This window comes from Carettochelys insculpta, chromosome 1, assembly GCF_033958435.1.
Source record: "Carettochelys insculpta isolate YL-2023 chromosome 1, ASM3395843v1, whole genome shotgun sequence".
NCBI lineage: Eukaryota > Metazoa > Chordata > Testudines > Carettochelyidae > Carettochelys > Carettochelys insculpta.
In genome coordinates, this window is record NC_134137.1 from 144101980 (window position 1) to 144127156 (window position 25177).

The window sequence follows — 25177 nt, forward strand, 5'->3', positions numbered from 1 at the left end:
GAATTGGGACTGTTTAGTCTGTAGAAGGAGAAGACTGAGGGGGAACTTGATAACAGCCTTCAATTTACTGAAGGGAGGCTGCAAAGAGGCTGGAGAGAGGCTGTTCACAGTGGTCACGGATGGCAGAACACGGAACAATGGTCTCAAGTTGCGGTTGGAAAGGTCCAGGTTGAACATTAGGAAAAACTTTTTCACTAGGAGGGTGGTGAAGCATTGGAATGGTCTACCCAGGGAAGTGGTGGAGTCTCCATCCCTGGAGGTGTTTAAGTCTCACCTCGACAAAGCCCTGGTGGGGCTAATGTGATGGGTTTGGTCCTGCTTAGACCAGGGGGCTGGGCTCGATGGCTTTTTTAGGTCTCTTCCAGCTCTATTGTTCTATGATTCTATGTGAGCATCAGGAGGTGGAGCGTGAGTGTGGCCTTGCCAGGCAGTTTGGGAAGTGAGAGCCTTCCTGTGCCTACAGTACCCACTGCCCAAGTTTAAAGTCTGCTCTCCTCTTACCCTCTGAGTTGTAACGTAGCCCCTGACAAGGCTGTCTCTGTCTCACACTGTTAGCTGTTCATCTGTTTGCCCCAGCTGCTACCAGGAGGGAGATCTAACATTTTACAGCAGGGCAGGGGATTGTTCATGGTTTGTGAATAGAGTCTTCTTCCCAACATAAACAGACAGTGCCACACCAGGCACTTACTGGTCATGACCTTCCTACCACCACTGTTTTTTTTGGCAAACTGTAAATCAGAGAGAAAAAAGAGAGAGCGGCAGCAATAAAGGAGTAGATTTTTGTTGGTCCCTTGTGTGGTCACTGAGGACAGGTTTCCCTGTCTGTTGAGCAAGTTACCAAAAGTCTTTGTGGAACAAGAATTGGCAATTAGGTTTGCAAGCATGAAATTACAGCCTGTAAAATTAAAACAGCAAAATTGTGAGAGCTACATTGATGGACACGCAGTTACTTGGGTTGTATGGATTTTTGTGAGGAAAATGTAACTGATAAATATGAGTCCTGTTTATTAAGTAGATTTTAGATGTAATTTTATTAATTTTTATTTCTTTGAAAGTTTAGTGAATGTTTTGGTTTAGACTCCAGAATTGTACAAGTTAATGATAATGTCTGTTCTTACAGGGTAGGGGTCAATGCACTGTGGTTGATCTTGCTGTGTGTGTGAAGACTCTTTGGGCTCAGCCATCGACCTTTGTGCTCCACGCTGATGCATGGCGTAAGGCACGTCGGCACAAGCCTGAAGAGCCCTGATCTACACCAGGGAGCAAAGTCGATCCTGATACGCCTATTCTTGCTATGCTAATAGCATGGCTAGAATTGCATATTTGGGATCAAGTTGGATCCCTAGTGTAGACCAGGCTTCAGTGCAGAAATGCATGCTGCATAGGACAGTAGAACTGCTAAATTTCTAATTGCATAAAACGAAATACACTTTCCCTGCCTCCTACCCTGCTCGTTTTCTGAAGACCCACTTACTCCATCCCACCTTCCTTCATTGCTTTCTCTCCCCTGCCCTCTTTTTCACTGGGCTGGGGCAGAGGTTGGGATCTGAGAGGCAACAAAGGCTTCCCCTTGGGCTGTGGTTCCTGGATGCGGATGGGATGAGGTTCTTGAGGTGCAGGAGGCTGGTCTTGAGGCTAAGCAGTTTGGAGCGCGAGAGGGGGTGCAGGCTCCCGGATCGAGTCTGGGTGTGGGAGGGAATTCCCAGAGTCATAGGACTGGAAGAAACCTCAAGAGATCATCAGGTCCAGTCCCCTGCATTCCTGGCAGGACCTGGGACAGAGGGTGGGGGTTTGGATACAGGTGTGAGGTTAGAGTTAGGATGCAGGAGGAGGGGTTCTGACTTGAGGGCAGGGACTCAGGGTATCCACTCTGGGAGGAAAGAAGGGAGAGTGCAGGAGGAGATTCTGACAGGGGGCAGAGAGTTTGGGGTGTGGGCTCTGGCTGGACAGCACATACCTCAGGGGGCTCGCAGTCAGTGGTACAGTGGGGCGAAGGCAGTCTGCCTGGAATGGGCCAACGTGTCTGGCTACTAGTTGGCGGTGTGGCAAGGTGGCACTAGGAGGTGCACACTGTGTCTGCAGTCAGCACCCCTGCAGCCTCCCACTGGATGTGGTTCCCGGCTAATGGGAGCTGTGGAGGTGTGACTGTGGGTGGGGATGGCGCTCCCTGGCCGCACCTCCACCAAGGAGCCGGAAGAAGATGCTGGATGCTTCTGGGAGCCTTGCTGCAGCTCTGGGCTTTTAACAGTCTGGTGAGCATTGCTGACTGGAGCCATCAGGGTTCCTGTTCGATTGGGCGTTCCACCCTGGCCACCCAAAGGGGGAGACAAGCTAGCTGTATAGCCCCTTGCTGTGCACTGACTCTAGGCATAAATCAGAGCAGCCTAAAAAATAAACCACAAATGTATTTTCTCTGAATCATCCCAAACTAGCGAAAGGTCAGTGGCTGAGCAGATCTCTACCCTGCTTCCAATATACCCATCCTTTGTCTGGCATATGGTATACACCAAGGTAGGGACATAGGTGAGGGGACAGCTGGCTAAGGAGCTAGTGCACCAGTCTATACCAACTGAGAGTCCCTGGTTTTATGCCAGCTGTCCCCAGAATCAGGGTAGTTGTCAGCTGGACAGTTATAGCAAAAACATGCCCCTCTTTTATTGCTTGAATGACCCTAAAGGGTGAGATCGCATTTGAGATTTGGGCCAGAATTATCAGCCCCTGCACTGGACATTTCAGAAGCAGCTGCAGGACATTAATTATGTATATCCATTCTAGGCTCCTCCAGTGCTGAGGTAGTGTAACGAGTTGATCCAGCAAGAACTGTTAATGAGGGAGGATCAATGAAAAAGCCTATATATGTGTTTTGCGCTTCAGTTTTCAAGAGTCCCTGAGCTCCTGGCATACAATTCATTGCCAGAACAACTGATATGTAGACGTATTCCACTTAAAGGCATGGGACAAAAAAAAAAGCAGTTTTTCCGCCTCAAGCCTGGAACAAGGATCAGAGAGACCAAAGGGTCAAATAGAAACAAGAGGTTTTTTTTCTCCCCCACCAGTCAAGAAACTTGCTTTTATACGAGCTTCATTTCCAGCTGCCCTTTTTAATCTTTTGTCCACAAGACAGCTAAAAATAGCAATGGCAGTTTAATATTTATGTTGTTGTGAGAGCACACAAGTCCAGAGTAAGGCCTGATCTGCACACAGTTTTTGTATCAAATAACTACTTTTGTTAGGGATGTGATTTTTTTTTTTTCTTTTTTAATGCTATGTTTCTGTTGGTACATCCCCTAGTGTGAACGGGTGCAGTGGTATAGCTTATTTTCCCCTTCTCACATGGGAATAAGCTTTAATAGTGTATAGGCACACTTACAAACTTTAGACTGGTACAACTGCATCTATTGAAAGAAAGATTATGCTTAATATCCTGCAACTTTTGTGTGTGGACGAGGCCTTAATGTGCAAACTATTACCTCCTTCCTTAAGATGTTGGTTCATCAATAGTGATTCGCCAGGATGGTCTCTGTAGCCTCTGTTTGCCAGAAAGGGTGACACAGGATGGATCACTTTATGATTACCTGTTCTGTTCGTTCCCTCTGAAGCACCTAGGACTGGCTGCTTGCAAAGACAGGATCCTTCTGGGCTTTGGTCTGACCTCTTATGGCCATTTTTATCTTGAAAAGAAACATAACATGTGAGAATCCTCAGCCTAAACTTTGTTCCTGAGTATGGAAACCTCTTGGGCTGTGTCTACACTTGCATTCCTCTTTCGAAAAGCATGCAAATGAGGGAAAGTGAAAATGCAAATGAAGTGCAGATTTACATATCTAGCACCTCATTTGTATATTCTTTCGAAAGAAGAAAAGCAGTATAGACTCTGCTCTTTTGAAAGTAAACCCCATTTTTGAAAGAACCCTTCTTCCCAGCTGGCCTTTAGTTCAAGATGTAAAGATGCCTGCACTGACCCCCAGAGGTCCCAGGTTCAAGTCTGCCTGTGGGCTGTTACACACATGCAAAGCATGAGGAAATAAAATATGCAACAGTCTGTGAACGTCCTGCAGTAAGCATGTATCAAATTGCAAATCGTTGTGTGTGCGCTGTTCTTAAAATAGGGGTTACAAAAAGTATGGTTTGATGTTATTTATTAATGACCATCTGGTATTCACATGCATTGTGGCTCTTGAATTATTGATTTTTAAACTGAATTGGAAAAAATGGCTCTTCTTGATATTTTCGTTGCCGACCCCTTGGTCTTTCTGTTGAAAAATGTATTCAGCAAACTACAAAGTACCTACTGTAGTACTATACAGTTTCATCCCATCATTATAGGACCTGACCTGGTGCCTGTCACTGTAGGCATTTGATTTCTTTCCAGTGCCTATGCAGAGGAGGGACCATTAATAACAGAGTCAAGGGCTCAGAATAGAGTTGTACATTTTCTAATCACACAAAACTAAACATCCTTGCCCTGATGAGGCGCCAGAGCCCTACCCCTTCTCTGAGGCCCTGCCCCTCTCTCCTTCCCTCCCATTGCTCACTGACCCCACCCTCATTCACTTCCCCCAGGCTGAGGCAGGTGCTTGGGATGCAGAAAGAGGTGCACAAATCAGCATCTGGGAGGGAGTTCCAGGATTGGGCAGAGGTTCAGGCCTTGGGCTCTGGGATGGGGGTTTCAGTCAGGGGGGAGCCTTTGGAGTGGAGTCCAAGGATGAGGGATTTGGGATGCAGGAGGGAGCTCTGGACTGGGGCTCAGGGATTTGGAGTGGGAGGCGGCTCAGGGCTGGGATGGGATGAGGGATGCAGGGTCAAGGAGGGAGTTAGGATGTGTTAGGGGGTTCCAATCTGAGGTGGGGGGTATGGGATGGAGTATGGGCTTCAGTGGAATGGAGGGGGTCTGATCTGGGGCAGGAGGCTAGGGGGCATGGGACAGTGGGTGTGGACTCTGGCCATATGGCACTTACCTCAGCTGGCTCGTAGAAGTAGCCAGCCTGTCTGACTCATAAGTGGAGAAGCCAGGGGACTGTGTGTGTTGTCTGTGCCCACAGACGCCACCCCTGCATCTCCTGGCCAAAGGGCCCTGAGGAGCTCCTGTTCATGGCAGGGCCCCTGTGGCCAACCTTTCACCTAGGAGCCAGACTTTCACACCACTTCTGGGAATCACATCATACCAGGGTGGGCTGGAAGCCTGCCTTGTTCCGTCTGAACTGTGAATTAAGCTTCTAGTGGTGTGACCAACAATGCTGACAGGAGCCAACAAGGTCCCTTTTTGACTGGGCGTTCTGGCTGAAAACCAGACTCCGGTACCAATCCTAGCTCAGAAGCATAAAGACTGCTTGAAATTATGTGTTAAACATTTTCTTATTTTATATATGAGGACTTCCATCTGGAGAAAAATGTCGGAACACTGAAGCATTACAAATTCTTCAAAGTACTCCCTTCCAAAAACCTTTCAAGAGTCACTTTCATCATGCAGAATATGATGCTTCTGGGGTCTAGATAAATGTTGTGAGGCCTCAACTGCTCTCTTTAGTCAAACATCTGGCATAACTACAAGAATATATTAAAAAAAAGCTTATATAGACCAAAATTGACTTGAAAATGCAGTAATCCCTTGAGGTACACGAGGGTTGCGTGTACCTTGAATTTCACATAAGTCGAGGAGGGCTTGGGGGATGGGTTGGGACCTTGGAGGAGGGTCAGGGGGCACCCGCAGCTGCCGTTTCCCCAGGGCTTGAGGGCTGGGAGCGCCCACGGCTGCCACTTCCTCAGGGCTCCAGGGCTAGGGGAGCCCATGGCTGCTGCTTCCCCAGGACTCTGGGGCCAGGAGCGCTCATGGCTGCTTCTTCCCTTGGGCTCCGGGTGGCAAGCACCCATGGAAGCCGCTTCCAGGGGGCTCTGAGCAGAGGGTTTCAGCCCACCTGGATGCCCTCAGGGGCAGGCTGCTAGGTGAGCTAAAAGCCTTCCCCCTACCTTCCCAGAGAGGTGTCTAGCTCCGTTCTGAGAAGGCAAGGGGAAGGGGCTCTTAGGCTGCTTGGCTGCCTGCAGCTGTGGGAAGCTAAGCAGGCTGACAGCCCCGCAACTTCACATTGTGCGAAACTCGTGTTAATGCGAGCTTTGCACAATGTGAAGCTGCCTAAAGCGAGGGTTTACTGCGATTGCCAAATAACACCTCCGATTATTAAAAGGAAATTAGATATTTTTAAAAAAACCTTTAGTTCTTCCACTCTGATGTTTGGCTTTTCATTTAGACAATGAAAATGGATAAATTTGTTAGTGCCTGAGAACCAGAGAGTGAAACTAAACAAACACTTCGTTGTTTGGGTGGCAAACACTTAAGTAAATAATTTAGTTCCAAAGAGATTGTTCATATCAAGGTTATTTTTTTCCCCAAATCACAGAAACATATTGGTTGAGCTTTCTGCAAAACTTTTGCTTTGTATTGAAGTTGATCTGACAAAAATGTGGTATTTTGTTCAGAGTAGGTTTCCCCACACTAGTGTCACTGATGCACTCCATCCAACGTCTTGGAAGGATTAGATTTTTATCAGTAAATGTTGATTTCACCAAATACTCATAAGCCAATGAAAAAATATTTCCATGCATAATAATAAAAATGTACAGAAAAGAAAAGTGAGGAGGCTTGAAAGCTTATTAGAGTTTGAATTACAGATAATTTGCTTTGTATATTTCGACATAAAATATTGACAATTTGTGTTCTAACATTCATAAAGCTGTAATGTTTTGAATCTCAGGGTGTATTGTTACTTTAAATAATTATAGTCTGTTCCACCCCATAATTCCCTGCAACTTTGAAAAATATAAATTAGTACAAAATGCTTAAAATAAATACCTAGCTGTCAAAAATGGTAACAGTGGCTATTGTGTTCCAATCTTTGGCCAAGCTGACTGCCATTTGGTGGTTGTGATGGTTCCTGTAATGTGAGTAGATTCATGGTGATCGCATGGGTGTTCCAATAAAGTTATATTGTTACTAACTACCTTTTATTATCCATTGCTGTTACTCAGAATTTAAATGGCCATATTTTTTATTTCATACCGAGATTTACTATGTGCATAAGTTTGGCATAGACACTTTGGGGGAAATCTTGTTTTTCCTGTCATAGCATCACAGTAACTCTTCACTTCTTGATGCTCACTCGATCATAAGTAGGATGCCTTCATGTCACCCTCCTATGTGTGAGTCTGTTGATGGCCGATCAGTCTGATTCTGGAGCCACAGATCTTAGCACAGAAAGGTTAAGTGTTGGCAGCTGTTGGAGGGGTGCAGGGCAGTTTTTGAGGCTGTTTTTCTTCTTCCCTGCCTGTCCTCTTCTGCACTGAGGAGGGACCTCTCAGATTGTGTACTCCCTCACGGATTACCCTTCTCCACTGGGGATAGTCCTCGGCAAGATTCTCCCAAGTGCTGACACTGATGCTGAACTTTTTCACGTGTGCCTTCGGTACATCTTTTCATTGCTTCCGCTGGCTCCCAATGCTCCTCTGTCCTTCTTCCAACTCAGAAAACAGAATCTGTTTTGGGAGGTGCTGACGTCCGAACCACTGACCAGTCCAACAATGCTGTTGATGAATGATAGTGGCTTCAATTCGTGTCTTTTTCACTTCTTCCAGGATGCTTGTGTTCGTGCACCTAGCCTCACAAAAAATATTTTCCCAAGGCAACATTGATAATATTGTTCAGGTGCCTTCAGATGACACTGGTATGTTGCCCAGGTTTCACGTGCATACATAGCATTGGAACAACCGCTGCATGGTATACAAGGAGCATTATCACGGTTAACATTCCTTCATTGTTACATTGCTGATCTATTAGATGCGATACTCATTTAAAGTTGTGCAATGTTTGGTTATAATGTTAAGCCACTGCCTGCTAGCAGGTGGGTGCTTGGAACCACGAGCTGCGTCTACACGTGCACGCTACTTCGAAGTAGCGGCACCAACTTCGAAATAGCGCCCGTTGCGTCTACACGTGTCGGGCGCTATTTCGAAGTTAACTTCGACGTTAGGCGGCGAGACGTCGAAGTCGCTAACCTCATGAGGAGATAGGAATAGCGCCCTACTTCGACGTTCAACGTCGAAGTAGGGACCGTGTAGACGATCCGTGTCCCGCAACGTCGAAATTGCTGGGTCCTCCATGGCGGCCATCAGCTGGGGGGTTGAGAGATGCTCTCTCTCCAGCCCCTGCGGGGCTCTATGGTCACCGTGGGCAGCAGCCCTTAGCCCAGGGCTTCTGGCTGCTTCTGCGGCAGCTGGGGATCTATGCTGCAGGCACAGGGTCTGCAACCAGTTGTCAGCTCTGTGTATCTTGTGTTGTTTAGTGCAACTGTGTCTGGGAGGGGCCCTTTAAGGGAGCGGCTGGCTGTTGAGTCCGCCCTGTGACCCTGTCTGCAGCTGTGCCTGGCATCCCTATTTCGATGTGTGCTGCTTTGACGTGTAGACGTTCCCTCGCTGCGCCTATTTCGATGTTGGGCTGAGCAACGTCGAAGTTGAACATCGACGTTGCCGGCCCTGGAGGACGTGTAGACGTTATTCATCGAAATAGACTATTTCGATGTCGCAACATCGAAATAAGCTATTTCGATGTTGGCTGCACGTGTAGACGTAGCCACGGTGGGCTGGCAGACCTCTTATCAGATCCCCCTCAATCCCAAGGTACCTCCCATCCACCAGTGGCCCCACAAATCAGTATTCCCCCCCACTCCCTCCACCACCTGCCTGCAGCAGTCGGCTGTTTCATGGGTATTCAGGAGATTCGGGGAGGGAGAGGAAGGAGCGAGGACACAGTGCTCCCTTCCCAGGCCTCCTGCCCACTATTTCAATGTTTCACAAATGGTGTTCTGTGGAAATTTTTTATAACTTACAATGAATATGTATATAATGTCTTTTTTCTGGCAAAAAAGAAATCCCTGGAAACTTACTATTGACATTAATTTCTATGGGGAAATTGGATTTGCTTAAGATGATTTTGCTTAAACTCACATTTTTCAAGACCATAACTACAAGCTTAAGTGAGGAGTTTCTTATCTAAACTGCCACTTTAATGCAAAATCCAAGACAATAAACTGAAGAGCCTGATTCTAGTTTTGCACTTTTTTGCACATCTAAACAAATTTCAATTTGCAGTCAGTTGTCAAGAGTTTAATATATGACCCAAACTGAAACTGTGTCCCCAACAAAACACAAAATCTAGCAGCAACACTATACAAACACCCTTATTACAGCTTTCTTGCCACCTTTTTGTATTGTATTCATTGATGATGTTTAGTTATCACGTACTGAGACTTCCCTATACATCCCTATATAGTTTTTCTTACACACAGGAACACATCCTCTTACTTACTAAGAAAATATAGTTATCACAAGATGCACTTAAGCATTTACTTGTTGGGAAGAATGTCTGTCTTTTCTACTGATAGCTTTAGAAATGTTATCATATTGGTACCAGATTTGCTCATTACTCTGGGTATGCTCATGTATTTGGTGTTACAGGGGGAAGAGGAATAATTCTATCAGTATGCCACGTGTGACACTAGTGTTCCTAAAGGAGCCTTACTTCTCCTTTTTCCTAATTCCCTCCCAGTGGAGATCTTCCCACCCTGGACTCAGGTGAACACACACACACACACACACACACTCTCTCTCTCTCTCTCAGGACTCATCTGGGAGGACCAGCTCATCACCACTTACAAACTGGCACATTATATGTCCCTGTACTCAGCGGTCTCAGTGCCAAGCTGTGGCCCTTATGTGCCTTTGGACTCAGTGGCTGAGTTAAACAGCACTCTCACTTGCCACCCTCATGTGCCACCCTGGTTCAGCACCCCCTCCCCAATCCCGACTTTCACAGCACAGCCATTTTACTAGTAACGCCCTCGATGGGCAAACCCCACAGGAGTTCTGGGCACCACAGGGATCTTTAAGTTTAGGTACAAGAAGTGTTGTTGCAGAGTGAATGGCTAAGTCAGACCAACACCCCTGAGGAAGAGTGAGCCAGAGAGGAAGAAAAAGAGAGCAGCCAGCAATGTAACAATGGAAGTTATTTATATCTGGGTAGTGAATATATTTAACAGTTGTGATAGTAAACCAATGACAAATGTTAGGGCTAGCAAACCATAGAACTAATTATATAAAGCAAGATTAGGAGGCTATGCCGAGAGAGAGGCAGAAAGATCTCACCACTCTGTGGAGCTTGTACTCTTGGGGGTCCCAGATGGTGATGGTAGCCGGGGATCCACAGGGCAGGAGACAAGCATAGCTTCCAGCATGATCAGGCAGGAGATGATGGAACTGATGCAGTTTTCATCCAGGCAACAGAACAGTTTCTTGAGCAAGAGTAGGTGTTTTTGTGGAGACAGGACAATGGTTCAAGAAGAACACTGGATTTGATTATGGATAAACAGAGGCGAGACAATAGAGACTGATCACGCCTGGCTATGGATGATGGTCACTGAAGGAGCTCACAATGCAACTAAGCAGTTTCAGTATTTTTGGTATCAGTAGGATCCATTGCTAGAATTGCTCTGCTAATAACTAATTTGGGTGTGAGCAGGCCTGGAGCAGAGATTTCCCATCAAGCAGTGCTCCTCTGCTTTGGGTGTCCCATAGTTCAGTGGGTTCCTGCTTTGGAAGAGCTTTTCTCCATTCATTATGCTAATAGAGATGTCTTTCTGTTCCATCTTCGATTCTGCTAGGGGTGTTTCCTTAATCCCATCATCCTTGTTGGTGGGATTTAGGTGTGTCCACCCCTGCCAGTGTCAGTGCTTTGTCTTAGATTCAAGCAGAGGCCTGGGGGAAGGGGATTTGTTTTCCATGAGTGTCACTCCCTGGCTCCCCAAGAGCCCAAGGCTGATCCGCGGTCATGCTGTGGTTCCCCAAAAACACAGAGCTGGTAGGTAGCAATATATTTGAATTATAAAAAATATGAAAATTTGGAGAAGTGAAATGAGGGTTCATCAGTGAGGATGTACATGTAGCTATTATGTGGAAACTGTCCAAGTATGATGTTCATTTTTGAAATAAAGTCCAGTCCCTTTCGTGCCTTCCAAAAAAATATAATTCATTTCAGTGTTGAGAAAGAGAGAGGATTACTTGATAGCCTTGAAAAAAGTAACACAGAGATCAAATATAGCAAGGCACTGGCAATGCAAGCTTCCAGGTAAGTAGTTAACTGGAGAGCTCTCTAATTCTTGGCCAACAACATGTCCATTGTGAAACATCTGCCTACTTGTTTTTGCTCTGACCCCACAACAGGTGGTTCATGTTTAGGGCCTGATTATGAAGTTTTTATATGTACCTTTATGTATGCATAAAACACATGACTATCTTGTATGTTTGATGGGTCATGTGTACATGCAAACTGGGAATTTTAGTGCTAACAGCTGGTAATATATATACTAAGTAAGCAGTTATTGACATTTAAGCAAAATACATTATTAAAGGCATCTTAAATATTAGACTTACTCGGCAAAAATATTTCATATTTAGACACACAAAATCTAACTCTATTTTATAATAAGACTAATGTAATCTGCAGTTTAAGAAGTTTCTCTCAGTTCATCCTAGGTCATAAGTCCAAAAGTTAATGGAATGATTTTGCCTTGACTGTCGAAGTAATCACTTGTTATGAGTGCAACCATTCATATTTGCACTTTTACTATTTTTACTTTGAATGTGCATTCATACTCTGTGAAATCACAACTTTGTTTTTGTACAAACACTTGCCAGAAACTGATTTAAATTATACCTAGAATTTGTCTACAGTTTCAATGAAATGTAATCATTGATGAGGGAAAATGTCAGTGAAAGGACGAGGGCCAAACTGTTGCTCTGAGAGCTGATGAATGAATTGTACAGGTGCAGGTTACTGTAGAACTGTCTTCAGTTCCTGAGTAGTGGGTGCAGATATTATGACCACATAAAGCAAAATGTTGGTTCAGTATCTAGAATGGTCTGGTAGTTGGCACATGCTGCATCTGTCTAAGAGGTATAATGGTTGTATTTTTCTCCCAATACTGACCTAATGGTAGCTGAAGGGTAAGGGCAGAACCATGCCCATATTTTCCCTAAACATGCTGTTTCAGTTTTATATAGCACTATTAACCTGTTGGTTTTACCCACCTCTACTCTCTAGGCATGCATGCAGCATCATCCTGGTTGTTTCAGCTCTGTGTGGACTTTTCCTCCTTAGGCCTGGGTCTAAACTAGGAGAATAGGTCAAATTTAGGTGACTTGGGTTGATATTTCTAAGCAACTGTTCCGCACTACAGCATCTATTTTGTTGATTTGAAGGGCACCTAAGATCACCTTGTGTACTCCTGCTTTTCATGAGGAGTAATGCTAAATTTGACATGTCATGGTTGACCTTGGGGTAATGCAGATGTAGTGTTGTGAAATTCAATGTTCTTGGCATCCTGGAGGTCTCTCAGTGCCCCAGTGTGACCATTCTGGCCACCGTTTTCAGCTCTGACACTCTCCAGGTATGAAAGTAACAGCCTGGGAAAGTTTGAATTTCATTTTCTGTTCGGCCAGCATGGCAAGCAGACAGGGCAGCACACCTCATCAGCATATCTGGCCATGATTTCCCAGGGTTGCAGACCAGCTCCAGCATGGAGGGTGCAGGAGATCCAGAACCTGATTGCTGTGTGGGCAGAAGGAGAAGGGATTGTGTCAGCAGAACTATGAAGTAGTAAAAGAAACACAGACATCTATGCCAAGATCTCACAGGGCAGGGATGCCCAGCAGCGCTGCATGAAAATAAAAGAGCTCAGGCAGACAAAGGAAGTAAATGGACATTCTGGTTCTTCACTGCAAATATGCCACTTCTGTTAGGAGCTGCATGGGATTCTCGAGGGATTCTAGAAATTCCTCAGCCAGCCTCTGGCAAAAGTAAGGAAGACACAGCCAGGGGCCGAGGAACAACTTGTTAACATGTCTGTGAATGGAGCATCGATCCTCCCTGCACATCTCCATAAAGCTCTGAGATAGGTGCTCTTTATTTCTTCTCATGAGGTTTTTGAGGTGGCCTGCCTTATTCCAACCTCCACATGTAAGCCATCAGGATGGGTAAGGCACAGTTAAATGCATGGTGGAGAACCATGCTGGAGGAGAAGAGGGTGGATGAGGAAGACAGGAGAGTACTCAGAGAGTGTGAAGTGTAGACCCAGGAGGAGATGTTGCAGCTGATAAACTAGCATACAGAGTTCCTCAGATGTCTGGTACAAGAGCACAGAGGCCCAGAGCAGCCCATGATGAACCACATCCCTTCGTCACTATGTTCCCTACATTTCCCCCATTAGCACCTTAGAATGTGGGGGAGGGGAAGGTCCCAAGGGCAGCCTCCCATTCTACTCCCAGGAATGCTTCTCAGAGCAGAAGGCTAACATTCCCCACCTGTGATGACAAAACACCTCTTGCCCTTGCTTACCCACCAGCCCTTGCCATGAACTCATTTACCATCCCCTGAATAAAAATGGTTAAGCTTGCAAAAAACATTGTCTTTATTGCTTGTGTTTCTGAGGGGAGGGAGGGTTTACAGGATTTTCAGACCAGCACACAGCATACAGGGGGCACTTCCTAAAGAGCAATGGATATGACTGTCATCTTGCTATCTGGTCATTCATAAAGCTGTTCCTCAAAGCCCACATGATTAGGAATGCCCCTCATTGAGCTCTCCTTATTGACCTGGTGTCTGGCTGCTCATAACTAGTGGCTAGGTGATCTGCATCAGCCCTCCAGCCTAGCATGAAGTTTTCCCTTACTCTCACATAAGTTTTGGAGCACAGAACAGGCTTCCACAACGAAGGGGATGTAGCTTTTGCTGAGGTCTGATTTAGTCAGGAGGCTTCTGAACTTGGCTTTTAAATGGCGAAATGCACATTCTGCTACCATTCTGCACTTTCTCAGGCTGTAGTTGACCTGCTTCTTTCTGTGGCCAGACTGCCTGTGTATGGCTTGAGCCGAGGGAGCAAGTGGTAAGCTGGATCTCTCAGGATCACTGTCAGCATTTTTAAGTCTCTAGTGGTGATTTTCTGGTCTGGGAAGAAAGTCTCATTCTGCAGCTTTCTGAACAGACCCGATTTTTAAAGATGGGCACATGATGCACTTTTCTTGATTATCCCACATTAACATCTGTGAAATGGATGTTGTGATCCACCAAGGCCTGCAACATGGTTGAGAATTACTCCCTTGCAATTTATGTACTTTGTGGAAAGGTGGTGTGGTGCCAACATAGGGATCTGTATTCCATCTGTCGCCTCGCTGCAGTTAGGGAACCCCATTGTGGCAAAACCATCCACTAGGTTCTGAGGATTTTGCAAAGTCACTGTCTTCCTTATCAGGAGAGTGTTGATTGCCATGGCTACCTGGAAGACAGCCATCACCACTGTAGATATGCTCTCTCTGAATCAATTGCCCACTGACTGGAAGTTGTCTGGCATTGCAAGCGTCCACAGACCTACTGCCACTCACTTCTGAATTGTCAGAGCAGGTCTCATTTTGGTATTGCAACACTTCAGGGCAAGGGAAAGCAAGTCACAAAATTCCATGAACATGATCTTACAAATGTAGAAGTTTTGTAGCCACTGCTGATCATCCCATACCTGCAGTGTTTCCCAAAGTGCGGTACAGGTACCAACGGTGGTACGCAGCAGAAAATAAACTACCGAAATTCAGGAGATACGCACTGAGAGAGAGGGTACACCCATAAGGCCAAAGTCCCAAAAGGGGTATGTGAATCTTTTAAGTTTTGGAAACACTGCTGCAGAACAATGCAGTCCCACCAGTCTGAGCTTGTTTCATGGCACCAGAAGTGGCACTCTGCTGTGTAGAAAGCATCGAGTGTGGCCAGCATCTCACTGTTCTTCCTCTCTATTGTTTCACATTTGAGTATGTCCGTGTCCTCCTTAGAATCTTCATTGCTCTGATGGCTTCTTAGGCTCTGGACATACCACAGCACAATGAGTAAGGTGCTCATAATACTTGCCACAACTGTATGAAGCTGGATGGGTTTCATGCAAATCTTGCAATGAAAAAGGGCGCAAAACTACTTTTGCTGTTGTTTTTCAAAGGGAGGGGGAGGAGAGAAGTGCACTGTGGGAGGCTGACCAAACATACCCAGAACTACCCGCAGCACTCTTTTTGTCCCATCAGGGGCTGGGCGCTTACCCATAATGCAAGGGGGCAGCAGGAACTATGGGAACGTTACCTACAGTGCATTGCTGACAAAGTCAAAGCTGCCCACCAAGTCGGGATGCACACCATTGACTTCATATATCAGTGTGGACATGCACTCTCGACTTTAAGAAATTGGATGTTACAAAATCAATGTTAACAAATTCAAACTAATTTCCTCACTATCAATTCTCTCGCTTAATGTGGCCAAACGCTAACAAAGTTCAACAGCAGATTTAAAGGTTGTGTGTACAGTTGTGTAATAGAAAATACAGGACATTTATTTTCTTAGTAGAAGTAGCTGTGTCATGTTTGTCATGCCTGCTTGAATGAATTAAGTAAGAGCTCTGAAGAAAATTATGTCTCAATTTTTTGCTTAGAAATGAAAAATGTTCTTGATTGTGATATGAGGAATAAAAACAAACATAATTTTGATGGAATTAAGAGCTACTACATATTGAGGGAAATTTAGATTGTATTCTGTTTTAAATCATGGTCCAAAGTCTCCCACTAATATAGTATGTTTTTAACTAGAAAATTTTGGCAGTAGGTGCATAAAATCATTTAGAATTGCATTGTCCTGTGTTACCTTTTTCCATTTCAAAGGAGCCACAAGCAAAGCTGTTTGGCTTGACTATCAGTCAGCTGCTGTATCCATGATTATCGTTGGTACTCTGCAATTTTACAGTCCTTTACTATGAAGTGTGACTTTTGGTGGGACGTTTTATTTTATTTTGAACAAGAAGATAAAAAAATGAGATATCCAAAAAGGCCTTGGAAGCCAAAATGAATAGTTTATAAATGTGATTCTTGGCACAAATTGTTTAGGAGAGTTAAATAGTGCCTTTGCTACAGGAAGATAGTGGCAGAAGACAGTGCCTTTGTTATAGACAGTAGAGCAAGTAGCTCTTTCTGGAAACATTTCTGAGGTGAATATTTCCTCCTCTGACTACCCTGAACAAATATGCAGAAGAGATGGCATAAAGCTAGTTCAGCTATCCATCATTTTGAAGGAATATGCATAGGATTAGAAATCAGAAAATCTTGATATCTAATCCCAGTCTCTTACTTTGTAGACTGGATCATGTTAGGTCAATCCTAGCCTCAGTTTATCCATTTGTAAAATAGGAATAATAAAACATATCCATCCACCTCATAGGACTGTGGTATGGATTATTTAATGATAATAAGATGAATTGAATGTGAAAAGTGCGCTATAATGGCTCTGATTACAATTCTGTTCCAAGATGAGAAGTTGCAACATGATCATTCAGTGATTCAGGTGCAATGTCCCATACTTTCTGCTCTTAGTGATTTTGCTATTTTATGCAAGTTGTCTCCCTATTCTTGAGTTAACAGGAGAAATGCATGCTCTTCATATACGGCTCAGGAAGGAATTAATTTAGTGTATAGATATAATGGCCCCTTCCACTGTCCTCCCACCATCCCCTCCTAGTATTTCTATGAGAATGTGAACTTTCCGGGACTGCAGTGGATCCACTAAGACCACAAGTATGAAACAGAATGAGAAATGAAATTCTTTCAAAGCACTTCAATGTGGACAGTACCTATGCCAATGAGAGGGTTTCTCCCGTTTGTGTATGTAATCCATCTCCCTGAGAAGTAGTACGTAGATCGACAAAAGAATTTTTCTGTCAATTTAGTGTCTTTAGTCTGGGGGTGATGTTGGCCTAACTACTCCACTTCCATGTGGATTTTTCACATTCCTGAGTGACACAGCTGGGTTGACCTACCTTTTTAGCACAGACCTGAACTTATTCTTTGTATTAAGTCTTTAGAAGGGAAGCAGGAAGTGCTGTATAGAGCTGTGTAGAATGAAAAAGAGCAGTACTTCCATTAACCTGTCTGGTCATTGAAAAACCACAGCAGCTTATAAACTTGTTGGTTTGTTTACAGCACATTTTTGACATAGCTGCTTCCTGTTTAAGTGTACGACAGGAAGAAACGTGGTTCCTAAATTAGTAGGTTAAGGTCACCAGGAAAGCAGCTGGTAATGGATGGTGTAAAGCTTTCTAGACTTTATACAACAGAGGGTTTAAAGAGGCAGTCCCTTTCAACCTTTCATTAGCAAGCCCGATTAAAAAGAAGTTAAGTCTTAAATTAGTACTTTCTAGCACTGATAACACATTATAACTTTTTGTTCATTATCCTTTTATTTGACTGAAGGAGGACTCTTTCTTTTATATATACTGTTTGGCAGTTACCATTTTATGACCCAGATCCTGATCAGGGTCTCCTGGGTATTTTCATAATATAAATATAAGTATTTATAACATCTAGTGGAGAATCCATGACTGAATGAATTAGGAGACCAGGTTTCTGTTCTAAGCTTTGCCAATTAAATGGTGTTTTCATTTTACACAAATTATTTGAAAAAAGTATGCATTTCAAAAAGAGGCCAGTGATTTTTGGATGGCTTTTATGTTTTTGTTTTGGTACTAAATGACTTTAACTTAATTTTTTTCAGAGATGGTCAATACTTAACAACTTTTGTTGAGGTCAATTTAAGATGTGGATACTCACAATTTTTGAAAATTAGGACAGGGTGTTTCATGTTTATCATCCCAAATCAGTAACCTTGTTCTGAAAATTTTGGTGAGAGATATTAGTTTGGTTTTATTTTTCCAACTGTACGGTGGGTGGGTGGTATAATATAAAGTAGGCGGCTCTTTTGTAATATACTTGGGAGGCCTAAGAATGAAAAATGCCATATAAATATTTATTGAATTGTTGGTACACCCTCTGTGGCAAATCTATTTCTCCCATGTTTAACAAACATTGTGCACAATAAAGCAGAACGCAACTGTACCATTAACTTGTGGTTCATGTTGCAGGTTTTGTTTCCAATGCATAAGCAATCAGATTGTCTTTAAAACTTTAGGATGGTTGGGATTAAGGGATAGCTCAGTGGTTTGATCATTGGCCTTGTAAACTCAGAGTTGTGAGGGTTCTGGGGCAAAAAGATTAAAAAAAACCAAAAAACGTCAGGGTCCTTGGTCCTGCCGAGAGGGCAGAGGACTGGACTTGATGACCTCTTGAAGTCTCTTCCAGCTCTATGAGATATGTATGTAACTGAAATGTACTTCTGGAACTGCCCTGCATGAAGATTTGCTGTGATGAGAGGTTACTGAAACTAGCAGGTGCCTAGAGCTTCCTCTTCTCTCTCACCGCCCCTCACTTCCTTCATGTACTGTGAAGTTCATAGATGAAAGAAATGTTAAATGCATTGGCTTTAGGCGAGTAGAAATATATAACTTGTGTTCAAAGGTCTGCAGAGAAATTCTGGGTTTGTTTACATGGGAAAGATACTAATATAAGGAAGCGTGTGAATTTAAATTTCTATATTTATGCCAGTATAACTCCCTACATGGGCATTCTTATTCAAATATGAGTTCCTGTTAATGATTTAGCTTATGTCACTTCAGAAGAGATTTAAACTAACCTGAAAAAAAAAGCCACTGTCACTCTTATTCCAGACTGTCATATGTTTGCCAGTTTTGGTTAAGCTTACTACTGGACATTTCATCAGATGACAGTCTTTAATAAAAGAATACTCTAATTCCTGGAGACTACTGGGCAGTTCTGGAGGGCTGGCAAATCTTGTCAGTTTCCTATGAAATGTGTGATTATATTAAGTTGTCACATATTCAACATCACTCCTCTGTGTAGACAAGACTTTAATATTTTCAGGATTAAGCTTCAAATCCTTACCAGTCCCGCTGACCCCTGCAAGCGAGGGTTTGCAGGTTCAGGCTCTTGACCTTGAAATAGCAGGAGAGCAGAGATTATTGGGATATATTTTAATCATTTATACTCACCATCTGGTACAGATAAGGTAAATCAGAGAAGAGACGGTACAAATTTGTGACAAATAGATACATATCTATTTGAGACAAAGGAGAAACATATATTATGGATGCTGTTGAATCATTACAGCCATGAGTTCTGATTTATATCTTTTTTGGATGGTTTTGGTCACCCTGAGGAGTCTAAAATTCACTTTGTTCTCCTGTGTAATTATGGAGCTCAAATAAAAACATCTTCTGTAATTATACATTATTGCCAGTATTTAACGTATGGCTCACTCCTAGTTAAGTGTGCAAAGATATAAGTGATCTGAAGGCACTATGTATTTAAATACTATTAAGTACTATTTAAACATAAAGGTGGCTAACATCAGTGGACTGTTTTCTTTATTTAAGATAGTGTCGCTATTTTGGGTCTGGTTTTACCAGTGAAAGAATTTGTAGATATAACAGACATACCTTCAGCACATATCTTTTGAAGCAGCTGTTTATAGACATGAACAAAGTGCAGCATTATTAAATGGCTGTTCCATGCTGAAGTGGCAGAACATGAAAGAAGCATGCTTACTATACTGAATCAGTTTTGTTAGACAGGTTGAGCTTTCAAAGCTAACTAAGGGATTTAGCCATATTTCATAATTCTCCCTACTTGCAGTGGGAGTTGTCTGGCTAAATCCCCTAGCTGGCTTTGAAAATCTCTCCTTGAAGTCACTTAGATTTTTGGCTGGCATTTTTTTCCTACTGCTCAACACACTGAATATTATGATACTTTTTATTACATCGTACGAGATCAAGGGATCAACAGACCCCTTTCTCGGGGTGAGTTGAAGCATAGTTGCAAATGTACCCCTGTGAAGCAGGGGACACTTATGCACAAAGGTGAATCTCATCCCCAGTGCATAAAGCAAAACTGGTCCGCAGAGTCTATTGAAAATGAGTATTTGTTTAAAATAATTTTGTTCCAAAACCAGGAGAGTAAAATGAAATGCTCCAACCACAATCTCTGGATGTCAATAATAAAAGACCAGCGTGCATATGAAACACGATCTTTCTTGCTGCACTCCTGTCTTTGGCTCCCCCAGCATACAAATTGTATCAGATTAGACTCAGTGGATGTGGAAGGTTCTGTTAGTTTAGGGGAATCCTAAGAGATTCTAAATTGTTTTAATTTACACCAGTTTTGACTCCTCCCTTAGATTCATCTCTGTCTTTGACCTACAGTCTAAAATACACAGATCGTGAATTGCACCCTGAAGCTAATTGGAAGCTCATGCAGTCTATGCAGCACATGTGTAATGTATTCCCTGAAGAAGTACTGATTACAGTAGGCGAAAAGGCAGCTGTGTTCAGCATCAGCTGAAATGTGCATGGTGTTTAGGTGAGAAAAGTGTGGGTGGATGTCAGTTAAAAGGAAGAAGCAAAACAAGTGGGGAATGAAATGATTGGAGTGGAGGAGGAGGACCCGGACAGAGGGCTAACGTGAAATGTGGGCCATGGGAAATAGAGGTAGAACTGCAGATTTGTGGGGGGAGGTGTATACATTATCCCAGAAGTAGATTTGTATGTTCTTAATCGGAAAAGTTTCGAGTGTTATTGGGTGTTGCCATCAGGAAGCTGAGGCTGTCTATTTTATTTCAGGGTTTATATATTCTAATTTTACTGGTACATTTTAAATGCTCCACATTTACTTTTTGAAAGACCATTCCCAACTTGAAAACTGATGTTTTGAGTCCAAGTATAATGCAACAATCAGATCACACACACCCCGAGTATCTTTTTCAAAGCGGTGATGTATTCTTTCATGTATAATGATTTAAGGTAAGGCAGCTATTTTTGTGTGTGACTTTTATTAGAAGTGGACAAAACCTTCACTATGAAACTCTCTTGAGATTTGAGCTTCATAACAAACTTCTCAGTTCTGGTTTGGTTTCTTGAGATCTAAGCTAGTACCAATCTCAGATCTTTAAATCTTGGATAGGTTTTACAGTTAAAAAAAACCCCAAGCAAGAAACCATGCTGCTTTTTTAACTGTCTTTTTGGTCCCTGCCCATGCAAATACGTTTTAGAGGGGGAAGAACACTGATCCCTTTTCTCCCCACCTTGTGTGAGATCACCTCAGGATCAAAATTCAGCCTATATATATATATAGATATATAGATATATATATCTATATATCTATATATATATATATATACACACACACGGTATATATGGACTGAATTTTGATCCTGAGGTGATCTCAGACAAGGTGATGGGGAAACGGCTAGAATATTTATTCATTTATTTTGCATGAGCATATACACACACATACACACAAAATTCAGAAAGAGAGTGGAACGCTGGTGTTGTTTTTTTCTCTCGAGTGAAGCTGTGCTATAAGCTGCTTCCCCTTTTTTGGGGGAGAGAGATAGTCCAGGTTCATTCCTAGGGGACAAGGCAGAAGGCATACATACCTCTGCAAATTAAAAGTTGTTCAAGAAAGAAGCTGTATTTACTCAAACCGAAAAGGTAAAGACATACTCAAAGGCCATATTCAAGGGTCCAGAATATGACATGAGTAGGACCTTGCTATTTCAAATGTGCCTATTGCAAGTCAACAGCCATGGCTGTCACTGAAAGGTGCTGTTTTTGCTTTGATTCAAAGGAGCAGAGGAAATTTATGTGGAACATTTTTTTTTAATCTGGTGATTATGCACAGAGAGGCAAATTCTAGGCTCTGCAGCACTGACTCCACAGGAGGTGCCCTTGCCTCTATCTAAGGTACTTGCATGTCTCCATTTTTTGTAGTAGCTGAATGCTTCACAGTGTTCTATGGGCGGATAAACACAAACCCTGGGGTAGCAAAGCTCTTAATATCTCCATTTTGTGGATAGGGAACTAACCATAGAGACTAGGTGATTTGTCCAAGGTCAGACAAGAAGTCTTTTCCTCAGTCCTGCTATGTCAGCAAAGCCCAGAGGCAACCTGGGAGGGGATTCTAAGGGGAGGGGGGAACTAGCCATGTGCCCCTGCCTTGCTTCCTCCCCTGCTCTGCTCATGCCTCTCCCCCTCCTGTCCCACCCTTTTCTGGCCCATGACCTCCCCTGCCCTCCAGTTCTCCACCTCCACTGCCGCTTCTGGTTTGGGCAGAGCATTGCTCACTTCCTATCTTGGAGTATCACGGTTCAGGAGTAGCACAAGCTGGGAAGCTCACAACATTCCCAGCTGTGCTGCTCTGGGGGAGACCCCACAGTCATCAGAAGCCCCTGTACACTCCCACATGTCACCTATGGCACAGCCTGATTGTTTTAGGACCCATAAGGTGACAATGTAAAGCTTACATGATAAACTATCCCTGGACTCTGCTCAGTGTGGCCCCCAGTGCTGACTGTGAGGTATTTGAAAAAGCATAATGAAGGATGTTAGCAGAGGAGGCAATGAGCATGCCTGCTGTCTGCATGCCCAGATGGAGGTAGCTGGTCTACTGAATTCATGGACACTCCATGGGTTAGATGGCCTAGAGATCCCTTTGTGGCTGTTGTTTCTGTGGTGCAATGTAGTGTTAGTAGGCCATTCAGCCTTGAAGAGTTCCTTAATATGTGCTATTTCTGATACAGTAAACCCTCAATTTAATGGACTAATAGGGAGAAGGAGTGTCTGTTAATGCTGGAAGTCCATTGTATCTGAATGGTTATACTGTATGATGGTGCACTGACCTTCCCAGCCCATCAGTCTTGTCCTCTGCCTTCCCCTGCTTCCTCCCCACTGCCCCATTCTTTCCTTTACACCTCCATCTCCCTGTCCCAATTACCAGGAGAGGAGCTGAATGCCAGCCTGGCTCCTTCCACCTCCTCCAGCCCCTGGCTCTGTGAGATGCCCACGTGAAGGTAGAGCATGGCCATCCTCGGCTTGCCAGTGGGCAGCAGCCTCCGACATCATGACTGCTGCTCAGCACCATTGCAGGCAGCTGCAGCTGGGCGTCGACATGCTCCGCACATATGGGGCTGGGGGAAGAGAGCTCCTGTGCCCTGCCGCCTCCCCCCCAGTTCCTCTGGCCCCAGTGGCCCCAGCCGCTGTGGTGGTGTGTCCAGCCCTGGCAGCCCCAGCCCCTCTGGCAGCTCCTCCAGCCCCGGCAGTGGCTCTGGAAACTGTTCAGCATTTATTTGCACAGGGGGGCGGGGGTGGAGTTTGGCATCCGTTATTTCCAAACTTGGTTATATCGGAGTTCATCAAATCGAGGGTTTACTGTACTAAACAACCTGTTCAACCTTACATTTAGCTATGGTACTTGGGAGTATTTTCCAAGATCCGAAGACCTCAGAGTAGTTCATAAGCTTGTATCTCTCACCAACAGAAGTCGATCCAATACAAAATACTACCTCATCCAGATTTACTTTCTGTAATGGAATTACATGTCTGGAAGTTCATATGGGGACCGTGGGGTTTAAGATCCTTTTCTGCACCGTATGTCAGGTGGTACTGGAAGAAAAGTTCTCCCTCATTCTCTCTGGAGCACTTGTGGTCCTAGAGTGGAATTAACTTCTTTGTGCCCCTTTTTGCCATATTATACCAGGGTCTGAATTTGGCCAGTTCAAATACACAGCTGTCCATGTCGTGGTTTATTTAATAGGCCTTTGTACAATTAGGATTTGTATTTAAATTCTACAATAATAACAAAAAATAATCTAATTTACTGTCCTCTTGTCTTCTACTGATTGCTGTTTAATTACAATCAATAATAAAGTAAAATTGAAATGTGTCTTTTTGATGCAGTTTGTAACTGCTAGTAAACAATCTTTAGGAATATCTGTTTTAGGAATACTTAAATCGGGGTGTATATTGATGTGTATCTGTATTACAATACATTCTTTATTTACATGTTTACTTGCTATTCCCCTCTGCCTTATTCAGTGAGCAGGTTTGTTGCATTACCAACCATGAATCTGGGACTTCTTAGCTTTCAAGGGCATGATTTTGCAACTTTCTTTTAAGGTGGGTGGGTAGTTGGAAATGGGGAGAGGAGGGTTGATGCTGGAGAATTCTAGGTGGACATTGTAAAGGGAAACAAGACTTGAAGGAATATAATCACAATTTTATTAAACCCCTTTTAGTTTGAATACACCACTGTTTTGAGCATTCTTTCGTAGTGTGTCTCGCATAAATATAAGACATTAACTAATCAATTTTCCCCTTTAATTTGTTCTGTCTTTTTTTTTCTAACATACTAATGGGGGAAATTCAGATTTCCACTAACTTGGATATTTTTTCTCCTTTGCTGTCAGCACTTGGCCTCCTGTGCTCTGAATATAGTTGAAAGTAATATGATGGTTATTGTATATCAATAATAATTTCAACAGTTATATCACATCATCATTGTCAGTATTTTATATTGGTCCCTACCTTAGTTAAGTAAGTAAAAGTACAAAGCCTCTCATAATTTGTAAAAATGTAAGTAAACCTATAGGATTTTTGCTTCAGGTAGTAACAGTTTTAAGGTAAATTAAATCTGTGAGCAATAAAACCTTGATCATATCACTTGGAATGAATACTCCTTTTTGAAGAAGGGGTACAGCGTGCCTGTATCATGAAACTTGCCTTTCCAGAGTCTGAACTAGTACACTAGTTTTCAGTCCAATTATTTGTTCAATGGTCTGTTGATGTTACAGACCAAATGATTTACAGAATGGTAGGAGCAGTAAGAATAGAATAAGAAAAGTAAGAGCAGTCTCTGTACAGAAAAGTCCATTTTTGCCTTCTCCTATATGAGTAAATTGACGGGCAACAATCCTGCCATCAATCCAGCTGCCTAGAATTTTTAGGTTTTGATGTTTTTCAGTCATGGAGCATAAGGGCAAACTCATGAATGCCTGAAAAGGACTTGTATGAACTTGGTGTTTTCTTTTTTTTTTGTTTTTCATCATGACAGGTACTCGAGGATAGGAAACTGGCCTAAAAAGAAAATCTGGGGGAGACTGGGTATTTGGCTTCATTTGCCTCGAGTAAGTAAATGTTCAAATGGAAATTTGTTACATAATTATAATACTGTCAGCTTACTTTTTTTTTAAAGCTTTTCTGTGCCTGAAAAATAAGTATTAATGGTACTGGCTTTACTCCTTGGAAGCTATGCAAATGACTCAAGGTTTCTTGGAATGAAACAAGGCAAGAATACATTGGCTTGCTTCTTTAAG

General features: G+C 43.3%; 1 protein-coding gene across 8 annotated transcripts in view; it reads left to right on the forward strand.

Moving 5' to 3' along the window:
* TBL1X (transducin beta like 1 X-linked) overlaps positions 1 to 25177 on the forward strand; it is a 296176-nt gene that overhangs the window by 62103 nt on the left and 208896 nt on the right. For 6 of the 8 annotated variants that reach the window (XM_074992632.1, XM_074992672.1, XM_074992641.1 and 3 more), the window contains one exon: positions 24916 to 24988. The exons of 1 other annotated variant lie outside the window; for it this stretch is intronic. The gene's annotated coding sequence lies outside the window, so the exon portion shown is untranslated. Of the gene's footprint in view, positions 1 to 21654; positions 21771 to 24915; positions 24989 to 25177 lie in introns of all 8 variants that reach the window. One more of the 8 variants, XM_074992692.1, reaches the window with a different exon arrangement.